A 20639-nucleotide genomic window follows, 5' to 3' on the forward strand; every position below is an offset into this window, starting at 1 on the left:
CCTCCATGCAGAAACATAGGCCCTGATTTATTAAAGCTCTCCAAGGCTGGAGAGGATACACTTTCATCAGTGAATCTGGGTGATCCAGAAAAACCTGGAATGGATTTCTTAAAAAGTAATTTGCTATTTGTTACCAAATGTTTTCAATCCTGGGCCAAATCGAGTCCAGGTTTGCTTGATCAACCAGCTTCACTGAAGAAAGTGTAAAGAGCTTTATTAAATCAGGCCCATAGTGTAAATATGACATTTCAAATATTAGGGAAGAGATCAGCTGCCAGGATCCCTAAATCAATGCTGGTAAATAATCCCTTGCCTCCTGCTTGCCTTTTCTGAGCACACCTTCAGATCTTAGGTCCTCTTTAAACATACATTTGGTGCCACAGCAGACAACGGTTACTGTAAATGGGCACTGCACTGAACAAAGCAAAGAGCCAATATGAAATAATATACTAAAATGTATGACTATAATTTTGAGATTCTGGCCAACTCTTCATTGGTACATAGTCATCCAGTGAAAATATGCATGCACCAATAATTTTTTGGAGTAATCTGTTAATATAAAAAGCATTTTTCTCCTACATTAAAGCTTACTGTTTGCAATCAATATATCATCTTGTTTTCATTACGTGTCTCAAAGCCAGAGCACTTTAATCCAGATCTAAATGACTTGGAGTGGTGCTTCAAAGCTGCATATCGAAATCTTATTGCCCGAATAACAAAATGGTTCCCGTGTAGTGCCACAAAAACAGGACGTTATGAATTATGAGCTCTTTGGCGGACATTACTCAACACCTTGTCCTTTCTTCATCTTATCGACGACGGATTTCTCTGATGTACTTCGCCATTAAATGTAATTGATAAGGTTGGAAATTTTAAAGGGACACATAGATAAATAAGTATGTCAAGGAAAGACGTTTTTGATGTCATTTGTGATATAACGATGTGGATCCAGAGGACAGAGTTATGGAAGCAAGGAGGCCCATAACTCTGATTCCCAAGTCTTTTGCGGCATTACCTAAGACTGATAACAATATTTTAATGTGCTTTCTTTGAAAGCAATAGCAAAATAAATCTGAATACTCTCTTTAATATTCATTCGCAAAATGTGCTTTTCTGTGCTCATAAACAAGTCTTTGAAATGATCCTGTCTCAGCTGGACATTTTTGTAGATTCCCAGAAGGCACAGTAAATTTACAGCGTGTTCACTGACTGTACAAGACTCCCTTTCATAGAATACCACCCGTGTTCCCTGTACTGTCACATATAACTACACTTTATAAGGCCCAAGGCATCATTTTTAGATTTCTTTTTTTTTATATATATATTATATATAGACACAGTTGGTACATAGCATGGTTGCATTTACACAAATTATATTAATGGATTAATAAAACAGTGGGTAGTTAAAACCATAGAAGGTCTTAACAGAGCATTCAAGAAAACATTAAAGGAAAACTCTAGTTAAAAGAACGAAAACTTTTAAGATGATATGTTAAGTTAATTTGGCATATGTCATTGTGAGGTGTCTTTGTTATTACGATTGAAAACTATGTTTTCTGGAATTTTTATGGAGTGGCAGCACAGTGGTTCAGTGGTTAGCACTCTGGCCTTCGCAGTGCTAGGTTGCAGGATTGAATCTTGGCCAGGACTGAATGAAGTTTCGTGTTTGCGTGAGTTTGCTCTGGGCACTCTGGTTTTCTTCCCACATTCCAAATACATTCAGTTAGAGTAATTGGCTACCCCCCAAAAATTGACCTTAGACTACATTAATAACATATGACTATGGTAAGGACATTAGATTGTGAGCTCCTTTGAGGGACAGCTAGTGACATTACTATGGACTTTGCAAAGCTCTGCCTAATTTGTTAGCGCTTCATAAATATTGTGTAATATTAATTTGTAGAAACAGTCTATAATAATCTGGGCATGTGATTGGATAGAGGTTTATTTCGTTCATTAGAACGTTGTATACAAAAAAAGCCTAGAGATGATGGTATCAAAACCAAGCACAATCATGGCAAGGTATCACTTTGCTGAATTTATTACCAAGCTTAGTTATTTGTCAGAAACTGTCTTTTTAAACAGGAAATACTCCTAGTGTCTAAATGGCTTAGTGTCGTAAATATTCTAGCAATACATTAGCTTTTAAAGATTACAGCTTTTTTTCTGGAGAACAATGTCCTACTGTAAATCCCTGTGACATTAAATCCAAATGTAACCACAAACTTACCTTCCTTTTAACCTAAAACTAAATCTCACACCTACACTTCCTATAATTATAAAAAAATATAAAAATATCATTATAGTGCTCCATACAATAAAAGGTAGAAACATATGTTTCAGTGGGCTTTGCTTAAATAATAGTTCTACTTTAGCAAAGACATACCCTTAAAACCTGACAACTATCCTACTAGCTCCATACTCCCAGAGGGAGCTGCACAGTTGCCACTAAAAACTCTCCAACTAGTCCCATTCATCAAAAGGACATTGATTATGAATAGGAATAGGCATGTATGGGATAAGACAGAATAAGACTTTGCAGGGCTAGAAAAGGGGGTAACTTAAAGAATAAGTATATAAAAGTATAACTATCTTTTATGAACTAGCCATCCACAAAATGCAATGTCTTTGTAAAGTGACCCCTCTCTCACTAAATGTTTCTTGAACTGGTAAATAAGAATTTAGCATATTCAGCACAAGTACATTTCCATTAGGCAAAAAAAAATATTAAAAAAGATAGATATAGTTTAAAAATATAGCTAGTATTTTTACCCCAATTGTAATTCTTTAGCAGAGTAAAATAAAAATAGAATTGCCAACTTTGCCCAGTAGATGGCAGTTCTGCTGCACTATCCATCCTATACATTACCTGCAGCTTCAGGAAGCAAACAGGGGGGCTATTAAACCAAGTGGTCAAAAGGTCATAGCTTTGCCAGAGGTACCTCCATTAGATTCCAATGTATTCTAAAACCTTTAGGCTCAGTTTGAATCCCAGGAATTATGTTGCTTAGGTTCGGGCTGTAGGACAGGCTCTGTCTTCTATTCATACAATTGGATTAAAAAAAAAAAAAAATCTTTTAATCTGATGTGAAGGATATAAAGGCACACATAATAACATCTAGAGCTTTATGACTTTTATAGGCATTATACAAGCTACACAAATTTTAATGCTGTCCTTATGCTAGCACCTGCAGCGCTGTTAACCCTTTGTGAATTGGAATTGGTCTTGCCAAAGTGCTTGAGGAATTTTATGTTCTGCTGTACGGCCATCTGTGAGATTTCTTATGCAGTTGTGGCATCCTTTTCATTGGAGAAATAACTGGGGTTTATAGTAAAACAACACTAACATTTAGAAAGTTTTAAATGCGCAGAATGCTAGTTTGACAGGTGGGACCTAGTAAAAAGTAGCCTTTAAGTAACTTTGTAAGCCTGCATAAAAATTCCTTTTATTGTTCTTACCCCTCAAATGAAGACAGACTTTTACATCTCTATAACATCTGAATATTTATACTTCTCTAGGTCATTCTTCTCAATTAATCATCTACAAATGACTCAGAATAGAATGTGATAAAACACTAAAAGTTTAAATCATTTACTCTAATTGCAAGTTAGAAGCACCTTACATGATATGACAGCATGCTAAACAATCTAATCTTTTAGTGTGACATGAATACATTTCTGACATGTTCCAATATATAGCAACAGTCTGTTTTTTTTCTTTGGAAAATCCTGTTTAAAAAAAAGACTTTAAACTCCAGTCATTATCTTTACCTCTTCTACAATGATGTCATCACTTTTCTGCAGGTAGAACATATCATTGACACATTGTGCCAAAAATAAGGGGTTGAACTGTGTTGAATACTTGCAAACATAACCAAGAACTTAAAAGAAACCAGGATGTAAGTGATTTTCATCTCTGAGCCAGCATTTCAGTCCATATTCCAGCCCTAAATGGCACAGATCTGTCCTTTTAAAGAAAAATGTAGGTAAAGAGTGTTGGGATGAGTACAGAGATCTTGGAGGTTACACTTATATATTACATGTATATTGTGAGTCTAGGGGAGGGACACTTAAAACTATCCAAAATGACACCTTGTCAAATTATTGTAGAATAAGAAGAAGGAAGAGAATAAAAAAGGCTTTTTGTAACAAGATTTAAAAAAAATGTATACAAACAGAAAAATAATTACATGGGTACACAAAAACAGAATTACACAATTGAAGTCATGATACTATACATAGTTCTACTAAAGTGATAACACTGTCATAGTATTGTCTCAAAAAGGAGGAAAAAAGTATCTTGTATGGTCTCCTGACACGTTTCGGCCCAGGGGGGCTTCTTCAGGGTATAAAAGAGACACTTATATGTTGAGTATTTCAATTGTGTATCATGAAAATACAAAGTTCAAATCTAAACCTGATCTCAACGTCCACTATCAGGTATTTGCATCCGTATGGGGGAAAAAGTTGAAAGATATTTTACAAAGCAAGTGATTAGATCAATAGGTGCATAGTTCAGAGGGTAATAATGACCAGGAAAAAAGACTGAATATGAAAATCCTTTTCTTCAAAGTAATTATTATGGGTACCAGATGAAAAAAAAGAATAATAATGTAGCAGAAGTTGGGTATACATATGTAAGTACTGTAGATGATTCACTCTTAACTTGGAAGAGGTCTCATAACGGAGATCTCGCTATGAATAGTTAGAGATTGAAATCCCAAATAGTTGTTTGCTGTTTTATTACATTTATATAATATGTCACATATTACATAAACACTTAAATCTCATGATAGGCCAACATTAACCAAAGGTTTATTACCTAAAGTGGAGTTCACAGTTGAATTCTGCTTCTTTTGCCAGCTTGGAGCTGGGCTTTACGACCATCCAAGCAAGGCATTCTGCATTTAGAGGCCGACAATGATCACTACCTTACCTTTTTATTGAAAAACAAGTTCACTTTAATGCACACAGATAGTGGTCCAAGGGAGCAGGACCAGGTGAGTGTGGAGTATGTAGCAGTGCTTTAAAGCCACACCTTGACTCTGTTTATCAGTGGCTGGGAGCATTATCCTGATGAAACAAACACCCGCTGATCAATGGGTTTATCTAAACATTGGGGCAGAATTACTAAACAAATATAGGCTGTTCAAATACCAAGGTGAGTAAACTTTATTTGAATATATTTTTGAATGTGGTTAAAAATGCTTTTCAAACAATATCCAATCATGTACATAGAAATGTACAAAACTTTTCCTTGTATGCGATTGGATGGTTGAAGTCAGCAGTGTTTTACTTTACACACTAACTTAAGGTAAATATCCCTTGCAAGTAGAAAACTCACCTTGGTAAGTGAATAGTTTAAATTCCTCAATGTATTAATAATACATAGAAAAGCTGATCAGTGAAGCCCATTGTAAATTTTTGGCAGGCTAGCATATACTATATTATGCTCCCATGATGGCTGGGCCCCTTACAATGTTATATCCAATGTCGCATCACATCCACACCCTTAAAAAGATTTTGTTAATTCTTTCTCAGACTTTTTGGCAAAATCAAAGACTTTTTTTGGAGGTTTAGGACCAGCATGCTTTTGTTATTATGACCCTAGGAATTTAGTGGTGCATCCATATTTTTTTTTCATTATTACATATTATTCATTGCAGACATTTTTCTGATTTGAAACAAACAGTAAAAGTAATTTCTTGCGACATTCGTTCTGTTTGATTAGCTTTTCTTCCGATGTCAGTAGCGTAAAGACCCAATGGGCAGCAACCTTTGTCAACAACAGATGTTCTATCAAAATGTGATCAGCTGTTGTTTTTGACATATCTAATGCCTTACCAGCCTCTCTGACCTTTTAGATGTTGGACTTTATGTTTATGTTTTGTGATAATTTGGTATGCCTGTTTAAGGGTTCTGGTAAACATTCGCATTACCATGTTTAAAGAGGAAAACAGAGAGCAAATCACTAGTTGATACTTTTACCTATAGTCTTACTACAGATGATCTTACTTTTTGTGATATAGTATAATTACCGTGCCTTGTTAAATACTGTGTCCCTGTTTATTAGGAGCGATCTTGGTAGAGAAAAAGACTTTGTTTCCTCATAGAGGTTTCCCCCCCAAAACCTTCAGAAAACTGGTGTTCTAATGACTGGTGGAAGTTATTGTCAGGGTGTGGGGTCTTAAAAGTGTAAAATCATCTCTGTTAATTGGAAGCAGTAGGTATCTGGCCCAGAGTACAAGTATAATGTCTAATGACCTGCAGCAGTTGGCTGTCTACATCAGCAGTCTCTTAATTTTTGGTTCCTGCAGTTGATAAATGAAGAGCAATGAAATCAGCAAATACCAAGGAAGTTTTTAAATGCTTTCCCACTCTGCCATCTCACTGCTCACTATTGTTGTCAATGTTTTATAAACCTTATTTCTTTCTGAATAATTTGCAATATGAGATGTACTGGCGGGAGCCATATTTTTGTAATACATGCCCAGTCTTTGCTATTTTAGGTTGTCTTTTACTTAATTGAATTCTATGAGTTCACTAACTTATTGAAAACAATAAACTTCCCAGGTGGCTGATATTTTATCTCAACAGTGAATCCGGACATTTAAATTTACATATTCTTAACAAGCATTACATCAGCTTTAAAGTAAATCCTTACAGAACTCTGCACCTGCATTCACTATGGTGCAATTAATCTTCAAACTTTATTACAGAAGGGCTGAAATTAGCGCTATGAGTTTTCTAGTTCCTCACATCTATAACACCACAATACCTTTTACTTATTTTCTAGTGGCAGCAGTGGGCATTCAATGCTTCTGAATAACTTTGAGCCTAGAGGGTGTGTCCATAAAAATCTGTATAACTCCTATCTGCATAGTCAGGGAATACAGTATCAGGAAATAAGGCCGCTCAATAGAAAAAAGACTTCAAACCTGGAAGAAAACCAGGTGAAGGCAGAGACACCAGTGAGAGATTGTAGCAATGATTTTGCAGCACTCCAGAGTTTGCTCTGCAAAGTAAGTCCTCCATAAAGATCAAATATGCTGTGAATGCTGACACATTATGGCATATAGGTAATGGGAGCCCAAAAGATCTGGTGATTTACGTATGTTTTACCATGAAAGTTCACTTAGAGAGAGAGAAAGTGAGAGTGACAGAGTATTAACCCTAAGCTAATGAAGGGGGTCAACCTGTAGTGCTTTTCCTTTAATATGCATTTGTGCTTGTTGGTGAATCATCCCAATGGCTGAATAATAAAAGCAACACCGGGCAGTAATTAACCTAAATGAGCTGCATTTGCTATCTAGAAGTGACTTCATCTTTTCTAAGATCAGAAAGATCATTTTATAGTAAGTATAAACCTGTCATGATAGAACTATGGAGGTTGGCACTGCTGACCCTCTTTAAAAATTCTATGTGCTTGCCTTTGTCTGGCTTCAATACATCTAAATCGCAGTTCCAGAACAGGTACGCACCAAAAAAAAAAGAATTGCCTCGTTTCTTTATATTTATGAAGCCAAAGCATCAATATTACAGCCAGGTGGGTAGGATTTTCAGTACAAGAGATCATAAACGGCAGCCTACATTGTTTCAGTTTTTCATAAAGCCTTGTATGTATTGTGTTGCTATGAGAATTTAATTTATTTATTTTTTCTTACAAGGAAGAAACGAACATTACATTGTTATGACAACTTGTTTCAGGAGAAAATGCTAATTGCCTGGCTGTCTCTGACCTTAGAACCTTTTAAAATTACTAATCTAAGCACAGAGGATGACAGATGTGAAGAATAAGTGAGAATTTTAAAGTCCTTATCTGCATAAAATGGTTTAAAGTTAGCAAAGTCAGGGGTTCCACATCACTGCCAAGCAATCAACATTTTCCAAAGGAGAAGCCAGCAGTTGTGGACTTCATGCAAGCTTATTACTTGCTTCTATTTACTACAGAGGAAAGTTCTCCATACCCAAAAATGCATTGTGCAGATTTAGATACAGGAACAATCAATTTTGGCAAAAACGGGGCTTAGCAGCAGCTATGGTAGGCTTTTGGTCCCTGGATAAAGTAGACCTATCACCCAAAAATTTCCTTTATACAAAAGGAGAAGACAATCCTTTTATGTAAAGTAAAAACTACATTCTTTTTTTTCCATTCCAGGAGGCTTCTGACTGCTCCTTTGGCACATGCCCGTTCTGCACAAGAAAGGCTTTTTCCTGCAATGGGAACATTTTTTTTTCATATTTACAGCAGGCTACATTACCTGATCTTGCGCTTACACGGTGTGGTATCAGATGATGTAGCCAGAAGAAGAAGGATGAAGATGGCAAGGTGGATTGTAGGACAGCTTGGGACCCAAATGAGAACAGCTCTCGAGGGATCAGGGCTCCGTGTAAAGGTGTGATTTTTTTTAGTTAAGTTCTGCTTTAAGTTGAAAGCAAAATTAAAGTTAAAACTTTAATTTTTTTTAATGGCATTTGGTCTTCTGTCCCTTCTACACTTACCTGGCTGAGCCCAATTGTCAAGATAAACTCACCTGTCATCACTCCATTGCAAGTGCTGCCATTCCCATCTGGTCATATCCTTGATCTTTGGATGTCCAATGAAGAATGGCATAACTTCCTACATCCACATGGGAGTTAATTTATTACTGGAAGCCCAGGGTACACTGGGATTGTACTCTAAACTATGCATGCACAGATAAGAGGTCATTTAAAAAAAATGCATACGGGGGACATTGCCTGTGTCTTCTGCAATAAACAACCTGTTTGCTTGCAGTTTTATTTTCGTTTAGTTCCACTTTAAATCCACTGTGTGCAGATGTTACAAGATCGCCAAGGCACATCACTGTGCATTTATTTAAAAATAAATATCTTGTAAAAAAGGCTAGTATAATTACCTGTGTGTTGGCAGGCTCTTGTTTTCCTCTCTACAACTGTTGGTAGATTGGAAAATGGTGCAGTAGTACTCGGGGCCAATCAGATTTTCTGCAATCACATGCTCTGACAAGGGACGTGCCAACAGCAGGAAAGGACCAAAAAATGAGAATAGTCAGTGGCTGTTGCTTACCATTGTAGTCACATGCTGGAAGATGGTAACCCATCTGTATTGCCAAATTGCGGCATTGAATAGTAAGGTCAGAAGGCTAGCTGTGCTGTCTTGCTGGGCTGTGTAAATCTCAGATCTGCATGTACAAGAATACAACTTAGATCGTTAAGACAGCTGCAAAGTGTTTAAACACACATTTAGCTGTTGGTGTTAGGATTTAATGTCCCACTGGAGTGTACCTTTAAAAACCAACACACTCTAACATTTACAAACATGCCAAACATTTGCCACAGTCTGACAGAATGGAAGATTTACAATTACGTGTTTTGTAAGGGGAGTACAATTCAACTTGGCATTCTTCACACATTATTCCCAATATGGTAGCTCCCAGCTAGTGTGTTTACATATGTATATATGCAAATATCCAGGGAAAGCAGATTCCCAGCACAAAATGAACTATTTCTTATTCAACCCTGCTAATTTCGTGAAAAAGGAAGTCAGCTTCAAAACGTGGAATTTTTTTTCTTTTCAGATGGGCTGATCTTCTGTGTTAATAAATTGCGACAATCTGTTTGAGACACTAAAAATTAAGTCAACATCAAATTTCCTCCTCTGTATTGTTTTTGCAACTTGCAGAAAAATTAGAGGAAGGGCTGTCATTATAAAAAAGGCTCTCACTACAAAAAGTTTATTATTCTGTAGTGAGGGAGGGTGATTGCAATTTGGAATGTTTTATGCATTGGAATAGCATGGCTCAGGGAACTTCTTTATGCCATCAGACAGTAAGCAGGGATGGATTTCTAACTCTGGAGCTTGAAGGCATTTACTATTTGCAAAGCTGGAAACTTTTAGAATTAAGTGATTCTGAGACTAGTGATAAACCAAGGGGTGGACTGGCATGTTGGGATATCAGAGGTGTGGTATGATAGTGAACAAGCCATAGGATTTAATTTTAGTAATATGGGCTTTGAAACAAATAGCGCTGACTTAACAATACCATGGCAAAAATGACAGTCCTGACAAATAAACAATGGTTACAAAACACAAGCTACGAATGTGAAGTTCTTTTGGTAAGGAGATAAAGGAGACAGTGCAACCCACACATTCTCCTGCATCTCTCCTCATGCTGCTCCGGCCCCTGGCTGCTGTCGCTACTCTTTAACAATGCTCTATATGTGACAATTCGCGGTGCCCAATGGTAAATTTGGCCCTGCCCATGAATTAAACAATATGAGTCTGAAGAATGGATCTAAATGCCACCAAAGGAGGGCTCAAAAGAAAAACATTCTTCTTAGTCCTGTCATTCTTGTGAAACTAATTCATCTTCACACCCCAAAAAGCAAATTTTTGAATTGCTCTTTGGAGACTTAAACCTGTTTTAGATCATTTTGTATTAGTGTATCACTGTACAGACCAAAAAAGTTAGTTTTTACATATCTCAAAATACACCAAATGCACTTTGAAACCTTACTGACCTCTCTAGCTGCAAGCACTGTGAAGTAATTAATCCTTACAGTTCACAATAGAGACTATAAAGATGGTTTTAATCTTCAAAAACATGCTGTTGCACTGACAGGATGTGATCTAACTTCTTTTTGTGAACATTGAACATACTCTTCTCTAGAATGCTGATAACAGAAAGTAAACAAGGGCTTATTTTAATGCTTTTATTGCTTACTCAATATTTATATATATAAATATATATATATATATATATATATATATATATATATATATATATATATAAACCTTAATGTACATATTGTGGGAACCCGTTCACTTTAAGGAGAAATAAGCTTGAGCTAAATGGTTTGTTTGTAAACAAACCCTTATGTGATCACCATGATTGGCAAATTTGATAATCACATTATTAGAAACACACTAAAGCTGCGTACACACTTCCAATTAATATCGTTGGTAAACGAACGACGAACGATCCTGCACGACAACGACTTTCCTCGTTGGTCGGCGTCGTTGGTTACTTTTTTTACGAACGATTTTTGCCCAATCGATCGTTCGTCGTTCGTTCGTCGTTCATTTTGAACGATAAAAATTGGAAGTGTGTACGCAGCTTAAGAGGCCAGTGCTGTCATTCACTGTGCAGTATCAGAACACTTAAAGATGTAGCATAGGGAAAACCTCCATATTTACCTATCACAGAGCAAAATGCTTGCATACATTTTCAGACTACTAGTTTCGGAATTTTTTTTATTTTAAGAACAGAAAGTAAATCAGTTAATAAATCTCTCAGACCCTGAGCTGTACTTTGGCAGAGGACATTTAACCAGTAAAGTATTCTGGGCAGGCATATGTACACAACCTAAAGTTCCTGGATGGGAGTGCATAGTCTGTGCTTCTGACATTATAACTTGCAAAGTTAATAATGAATAACACATCTTATTCAATCATAGAATAAAACTTCTGTTCATTGAATCTATTAAAACGCACATCATGAACGCTACTAAACAACAGTTTCAGCCCAAATTGTTGTTTTGGGTTGAAACACTCTAATTAAATTAGGATGTGCTGATCATTATCAACTTAGAAAACTATTTGCTGTATTTATGTAGCACAGAAATCTAAAAAACAGGGAAAACAGAGGGAGTCTATACATGAGATTGACAATTTGGTGGAACAAGGTAAAGAGTACAATGAAGGTTGATGATTAAATCAGACAAAGTTGATAGATATAAAGAAGAGATATAAATAAGGATTATATGTATATTACACATTGCTGGACACGTTTTTATTAGGGACAACCAGCATAAAGGTAACAGGTCCAGATACATTGTAGAATTGCAAGCCAGAAACCAACACATTTAGGTTCTACAAGTACAGAATAAACATTGTTAGCTGAATGCCCCTAACAATTACCAGCCAATAAAAATGTTGCTCATTGTGTACCTTAACAAGGGACAAATTCTGTACTTTGGAAAGAAAAAAAAAAGATTTTATTTTTGTACATAACAACAGCTATCCTTGAAAGGCACATATGTCCAGGCTATGGACATTCAAGTATTTACAGATTGTAGCAAGTAGTAAATGCGTTTAAAGCCCTAATTAAACAAATTGAATATACCTGCATATGTCCAAAGCTTTAAGTACTCAAAGGGAACATATGCATGCTAAAGTATTTACATATTCAAAAAAAAAAAAAAAAAACAGTTCAAACTGTTTACATTGGTATAAAGTCAAATATTCTCTCTGCTCCATTTGATCTGCCACACCATTATTACTTATTGGAACAGAATCCTTTTAAGAAAAAAGTCCCTCACCGTATATTGGCTATTACCATTTAATTGCTGGCCAATGGTAAGAATGTCACCCATACAGGTAGCCAAAAAGATAAATGGTATCAGTGGCAACTGACCTGTTATTCTCAAATATCTCATTGCCCAAGGAACCCCTAGCAACCTGTGGAGGGATCCTAGGGTTCCACAAAACCCTGGTTGAGAAACACTAGTGTAAGCACATACCAGCTCCTCTGTCCATAACCTGGTCACAGATTCATTTTTTTTGGTAGTCAAATTCATACAGCAGACAGAACACAGGCGTGGAAAAGGCTCATACAGGTGGGATTATGTTCAGCATCAGGAGAGCCACAATACCTGGTGACAGGAACAGCTCTACAGAGACAAGGAACCTTCTTTTTCCCGAGTTATGTAGTATGCTTTTTTTTTTTTACAGCTCTGTACAATGTGTGTACAGAACTACGAGTACAATTAAGATATTACTGAACAGAGTGGGTAGCTAGGAAGCTTGATGAGGTTAATGGACAGGGTTTTCTGCATTCATTAAGAAGATAGTTCTCAAAATGTCATGAAAATATGTATGCAGAAACAAAAAGAATGGAATGGTACATCTGACCTCTGCCATCCACAAAGTACAATGGAAATGCCCTCTGACTTGTTACGCTGTAAATACTAAAGAAAAAAATGTGCATCCATCCACCTGACCGTGCTTTATTTATGCCACCAAGAAGAACTCAGTTGTAGTTAATGGCTGTCAGAGCAGAAGCCATTAGCATGACTATGTCTTGCTCCTGTCCCCAAAACAATAAGGAAATTATCATAAATCCTGTCACTTGTTTCACTGGTAAGAAAGCATGTAAAAATGTGCTGCTCTCTAAGACATAGAGAATTGGAAAAAATAATTAAACCTGGCTGAATTTTAAGGCTTCATTTAAATGAAATAATATTATACAGATATCAGTGCATTACAAAAGATGGAAGCAATGGTGGTGGCATGTTTAGGGTGCTCCATCAAAATGATTGCTTTTACTATGGGGCACATACTATGTTTCCACCAAATATGCAACTAACAGTGACTGAGAAAAACGTGACCCAGCATCAGTGGTGTCTATAGAAATCAATAATGCCCTAGCATTAGTCAAGTAAAAAATGGCATAAAAGGGGCTGTGAGGGGAGAGGGGGATTTTGGAAACGTTGAGATTGGAAACGGAAACATAGGGGTAAGTTATAAGATCCGAGAGAGGGAAGGGAAATAAGAATTTATTTGCAGAATTTGAAAAATTGGTTTGAAGCTGAGTTTTTTAATTAATGGTCAGCTGTGTTAAAAGCTTGAGGGGTGGTTGTTATGATGGTCTACTAGATTGTAAGCTCTTCGGGGCAGGGTCCTCTCCTCCTGTATCACTGTCTGTATTAGTCTGTCATTTTCCATCCCTATTTAATGTACAGCACTGCGTAATATGTTGGCGCTATATAAATCCTGTTTAATAATAATAATAATATTAAATGGTCCAGTGGTGGAAAGGTTTGAGGGATGGTGATGAGGACAGGAATGCAGGCATATGGGTAAAGGACGTAGGGATGGGGTGCTGAGGAAGTGATGGTAAGTGTAGAGCTTATAGGCATGGCATTGAATAACACATCCGTGGGGAGCTGTCAGCTAAAACTCCAATGGCTGGAACTGGTCTGAAACAGAGTTGGTGGTGGTGGGTAGATGTGTTCCTCATTTGTGATGGCTTTGTGGTGGGAGATGGTCTACATTTTAACATCAATGTTAATGTGAATATGTAACATAATATTTTTACCTTCCTGACGCTATTGAGCATGTATCAAATATTGGCCTATCCAAGACTCCGCACTACTTCTAGAGTGAACCTGATAATAATGACAGTGCAGCATTCTTTGAAAATACCAATAATTATATCCTAGCACAGAATGTTACCAATCAGTGATAACTTATTTGTGGGTTCTAAATGTCACATTATCTACTGAAGACAGCTGCAAATAAGTTAGTGATGGCAGATATCGTGTACCAAACTGATTGGATTGCTGGAGGTTAGAGGAGATTAACAGCACTTTCCTTAAATGTTGGGCCCAGTTCTAGAGTCTAGCCCCATTTGCTGTGTAACTATGAAGAAACACAGGTGAAGAATAGATTAGATCAGAAGCAAAGGTTAAAGTAGAAAAGGTGAAGAAACATTTGAGAAAATGTTGTTTCAAAGTTTCCTTTTTCTTTATGATAAAATCAATCATCAGATAATTATATGTGTGTTTCACAATACACTGCATGTCAATTATTTCAACAAGAAAAAAATCTAACTTAGTAAACTCTGAATTGCTTAATAACATTTTTGGGTAAATCTCAAATGTAATATATCAGCAGAGATTTATTAAGCTAAAGATTTCCTAAAACATATGGAAAGCACATTTTGCTGGACATTTTAAGAGACCCCCTCTCCCCTTCTAAATTCTCATATATTTTTTTTGCATGTTTTATAGCAATAATGTGATCAGCAAGGATAGGTGATACTCACTAAACATTCATAGAGCTATACATCAGGGTCACAAAGTCATTCATAGCTTTGCCCTATTCAGTGATTTTAAATACTTCAAATATCATTCAATAGCGATGCCTCATTCTTTGAACAAATTGTTTGATTGAAATTTGATCTAGAAAAATTGTGTACTTATATGTAAGTACAGTAAGTATAGGTACCCGATTCTGAGTTGCTAGAGTTGTGCCTGCCTTAATCACACCAATATTTTAATTTAAAACCATTATTTATTTAATCTCTACAGCAGGGAATATATATATAAAAAGAGAGAGAGTATATCTCAATTCATGTTCAGTATATCTCAATTCATGTTCATTCGACACGTTTCACGAGATCTGCTTCTTCGGGAATAAAGTGACCGGTATCAAATTAACAATAGAGTATTCCCTATATTTAAAATAAAAAATCCAGGTCTTGGCACATATTCAATGATTTATCAAAGAGTGGGACCTGATCAGCAAAGCCAGTATCCACAGGCGGCCCAGACAAATTTATCCCTCTTACAAAATTTGCATAGATGATAAGACGGCCTAAACGCTTTTATCCCTATCTATGATATTAGTTTTCTCAGCACAAATTCAGCCAAGTCTCCAGACCCCCCCCCCCCCCTACTGGTACCCCCATCTCTACCTTTTACTTTATCTATTTTGAATAAACCAAGCCTCCATACAAACCCCCTCTCCCTTCTATTTCTCAGAGAAGCTCACAATTTAATATTTCTCCCACATTCATGCATCATTAACAAGATCTTTTACCAATTTGTAAAAAATCAATTTACCGAACCAGTATATTTTTGGGATGTGGAAGGTAACCTGAGTGCTCAAAGGAAAACCAAACACACATGGGGTACTAAATTCTTTGGACTTGGAACTCAAAAGTTTGGATTTTCCTCTACCTTTTTTTTATTTTTAACTCTGAGTATGGTCCAAGTTTCAGCTCTAAAAAGGTTTTCTTTTTTTATATGGTAACAACCAGGTATGCAAATATTTTTGCATATGGTAACAACAACATGCAAATATTTTATTATTAGTACTTATACAATTAACATATGATATAAACTTGCAGGACATGCCTTAGAGACAGTATTTATAAATAAAGTATTTTACTTCAGAATGTAGCTGCAATTAATGAAATGAGGATCTATATGAGTGTAAACAAGTTAAGAATGTCACTACATGTGCATCTGTCAGTGTGGACCCTTACCTCCACAGAATGGAATGTCCTAGCTTTTGAACATCACATGTTAGGATCTTTATTCTAAATCTTTTCTTTACTGCCTGGATGTCTACCTCCATGAATGGTAATAAATTGTAATACCCCAAGGCATGTACAGTTTGTGAGTCCTTTAAGCTAGTTCAGGCAGGACAATATTTATATTCAGGTGCCATTTTCACATATTTGTAATGTTTTTTATATTAAGCTTTTTGTTTTAAATTTGATATGAACCCTACTGAAGTATGTTTTTGAAAAGCACTTTGTATCATAAATAACTGTCATTAGTACCCTAAAAAAATATCTCTGCAGTTTTTTGGTCTGCATTTTGTTTTAAAATTGACTGCATGGCATCTCTTTGGGCAGGTTGTGATTATGACAATAGTGGCTCTTCCCTAAGTAATAACTATTCAATTTGCCAAATGCAGTTACCAAAAGAGGCTTGTGTGCCAGGGTAACAATACAAGTACAACAGAGTGAAAGGCATAATGTCTAGAATCACCAGGTATGATTGAAAAAGAATGTTAAAAACAAACATCAAAGCGTCTATTTCAAGAGCTTGAGGACTATAAGTATGCAGGACATTCCGCTACATTGATACCAGTCCATATGTTCATCAGCATAAGGCAGATGATTAAAGAGAGAGGGATTCTCTTCTATACCATTCATTAGTCATGTCCAGTCTGACTGATTGTAGTAAATAAGTGTAATAACTATCCCATATCCTGAAATTCCCCCACAGCCTGCTTTCCATGCTGTCATTTTAATTAATTCACTTGTTAAATAGAGACTTTAAAACAATGTAACTGAAAAGCTTTATATTAAAATTATAAATAACTAATTAACCAATCTGACAAAGGATGTGTGAATTTCATGGCTATTCATCTGTAGGTATACCAGCCCTAATGACGGGTGTAGTTGTGGTCAGATAGTTCCAGAGTGTATTCTGACTTTGATCAGAGCTATTTCAGATTAGAACTTGGAATTTGCAATTTGAATCTGCCATTAGTTCACCAGTTATTTGCAGGTATAATAGGCTGCAGGACGATGACAGCTATCATTGTCCAGAGAGGCCCGCAGCAGGGAAATATGCGGAGGGCTGCATGACAGGCGTGCTTGGACAGCACAGAGAAGATAAGGGGGGGAAGGGGTTAAGGTTGAATTACAGAGTAGAAGAAGGAGGGGAGAGAAGGTTGGGTCGGAAGTTGAATGGGAGGAGTAAAGAGAGGGTAAAAGGAGAGTGGAACGGAAGTTCAGCACATTTTTTGAGAGAAGAAATTTCCCACCCTCCCGCCCTTGTTATAAGGTTTGTGGAGGCGGTTGAGGTTTGGTGGAAGGTAAGGGTTCTGGGTTAATTATGGTTAGGGGGCACTCAAGGTGGTGGTGAACCCCCTTTTAAGTGGTGAAAGGTGGAGGCCCCTGAGGTGCTAGGGGGCAGAATGGCATGGCGGTTTTGGTGATTATGGAGATGTGGTGGTGTGGCGGACTTTTCCTTCCGGACCTGCAACCTAGTTGTTTTTTGGGTACAAAGGGGTTGGTTATAGTAAGAATTGGTTTTTGGTGAATAAAGGGTTAAGCTATAGTTTATAGGGTGGTTATTTAAGGGTTAATTTATAAAGGTTGTTATTTAAAGGTTGTTTATTGTGGTTTATTTGTTGTTTGTTAGTATTTGTTAAAATATTTATATATATGCAGAGTAATTTATAAGAATGTGTTTAAAGTGTTAATTTATGGTTAAATAAACGGCTGCTTGCCAGCCACTTTAAATGCATCAGGTGTGGTGTGTTTATTTTAAGAAGGGTAAGAGTAAGAAGGGGAAGGAGGAGAAGGGGCTGGCAAGGAGGAAGGAGAAGAGGTAGGTATGGGGGGAGTTTTGAATGGGCAAGGTACGAGCTACCCTAGTCATGCAGTTGGATTGGCTGAGCCTTACTCTATCATTGACAGATATTGTAGGGCTCAGGTAATCCGGCTGACTACTGCTTCTGTTTGGTGACTGAATTGGCCCTACTATACCTGCCCTGAATTGGCCCTACTATACCTCCCCTGAGCCCTAATATACAAGTTATTAATAGGTATAGTAGGCTGCCGGATTATTTTAAAATCTGGCCAGTTTCCTAACCCATCAATCCAGATTAAATGCAAGGCAGTTCTGAGCTCCGTTTTTTTGCTCTCACTGGTACTGTTCATTGGGTAAATATATAAAAATGTATGTAAACTCCAGTCATATCAACTGTCAGTGGATTAGTAGATATACTGAATAACAATCAGTCTACTCTTCTATCGCAGACTCAGACCTTTGATGGGAGAGTGGGCGGGGTCTGGTATCATGACGTCAATCTGGGGGAAGTGTCACAGGCAGGGGTGTAGTGGGGCGGGCACATACCATGACCCCCTTTTCTTTTTTTGTGACTTCACCCCTGAAGAGGAGCTTTAGTTAGGTAGTAATGTAGCTGTATATGTGTACTAAATGTATATTATGCGTGGCATTTACCTGTAAAAGCTTCCCTTGTGTAGACATCCAAAAGCCATAAAACTGCTGCTGGGTACCATCTTGAGTATAATGTCAGCAGCCCCAGTTGTCACTCAAATGACTTTATAAAATTATTAATCACTTCCCACTTAGTTTTTGCATAACAGATTATGAAGGGGGGTGCATGGAGTGGTGGAGGAGATGGGGCAGTGCAGATAAAAATTAGACATTGCCAGAAAAGGAGAGTCCTATGACAACAAGTTAAGCCTGTGGCATTCTCGCGAAAATTTCCGCGAATGTTCCGATGGATGTTTATGTAAGTATTTAAGTACGTATGTATATGTATGTATGTTATTTAGTATTTGGAAGTAAACTAGGCAGTGTTTTAATTACACTCACCTGTTCTCATTCTTGATTGCCCAGACAGATTGATGCAAATCTTCAGCATATGCGTATCAGTTCATTTTTCCAAGCATTGTAGGTAAGGTTCCCAAACTTTTGGCCCTGTGATTTAACAGTACAACATAGGAATCTTTATTTCAAATTACTTTTACTTACATTGGACTGCTGAAAAGGCAGGGCTTAGCCTCTTGATGGGGTGTGGCTGATGGCCCTTGTATACCCTGCCTTATATATTTATTAGTTATTATTTGTGAATTTTGGTTTGATTAGGGCCCCATAAAATGATAAGTGCCCCTCCAAAATCAAAGGGCCCCAGAAAATGATAAGTGCCCCTCCAAAAACAGCATCCCTAGGATTAAAAAATAAAGGACTGCCTAAGAGAAGAAATAATAAGGCAAAGTGCGCACTTGAGTATGACCAAATGGGCCATGTTAATAGCTGCCCCCTACATAGTATGAACAGAATATGGCAGCTAAGTTGGACCCAGCTGTTAGAATTGTAATCATTTTACTAACAATACTAGTTGTTATTTCTATAGAGATTTGTATGGATGAGAGGACCCTTTCTGATCATTATATATGATTTTGTATGTACAAGTCTACAAAGGCACATGAGACAGCTGAAACTTTTCATTTGGCGATTATCAATCAACCTGTAGATAGACCAGACAAAAATGAGGTGTGCAAAAGGTTTTAATATATACAGGTTTATACCTGTTTTATTATATATGTAATATTGTTTAATTGAAAAGATTAATAAATGTGTTACATTTTAGAGTTATACGGTGTTATGTGTAGTGGTGGGACATCTCTTACCCGGAGGTGGTAGTTACATCAATGGATATGACCATTTCTAAGGTTAAACAGGGATGCCACAACTGAGAATAGGTATACACGTAGCAAGTCATCACTTTATATTATCATTTATTGGTAAATGTTAGTAGGTGTATTATGAAAAATACAACTATAGGTGTCTTACTTCAAAACATTTCTCACACAAGGAGGAATAACCAGTATGTGAAATTTGCATCAATACAATAGATTAGGGGTCTATTTTTAAAGCAATGAATTTGACATTCACTGAAACATTCCCTGGTGGAGAATCTTCTAGGTCCATGTGTATTTTTTGTAATGGCAGTAATTGGTTCTTAACCAGGTAGTGTTTCAGTAAATGTCAGATTTGCTGATTTATTAATGGACAAATAAGAAGCTATGAGGCTACAAAAATTATTGCAAATGTTCACTCAATAAAGTTTGAAGATTCACTTCAATCAAACAATCACTTGAAAAGCAAACTTCCACATAGGTATTTCATTTTCACATATCTGGATAATTTATTGAAATCCTTAAACTTTTATTTGAGTGAACATTCTATACTAATTTTGTAAATCAGCCTTTATATGTCTTTTCCCACTTTTTCCATATTCAGTAACAACAAGGTTCATGCAGGAATAGAGTAGAACACTGCATCTCCGGTGCTGACCTTTTATTTTGTGTGTAGTTGGAAGGTAACAAATCTCATTCACATAGTGAAGTGGAAAAATGCCAATGTGGAGGAGAGGAACTGTTGGGAAAATGGCAGCTTTGTGTTACTAAGCAACAACTTGACATGTCTAAGAGATTGGCATGTTTTTCATTTTGCTCAGAAAATACCACATAAAACATATATTGCTGAACAAAATGTAAAAGAGCCAGCTGTCAACTGAA

This window comes from Pyxicephalus adspersus, chromosome 2 (genome assembly GCF_032062135.1).
Source record: "Pyxicephalus adspersus chromosome 2, UCB_Pads_2.0, whole genome shotgun sequence".
Classification (NCBI taxonomy): Eukaryota; Metazoa; Chordata; class Amphibia; order Anura; family Pyxicephalidae; genus Pyxicephalus; species Pyxicephalus adspersus.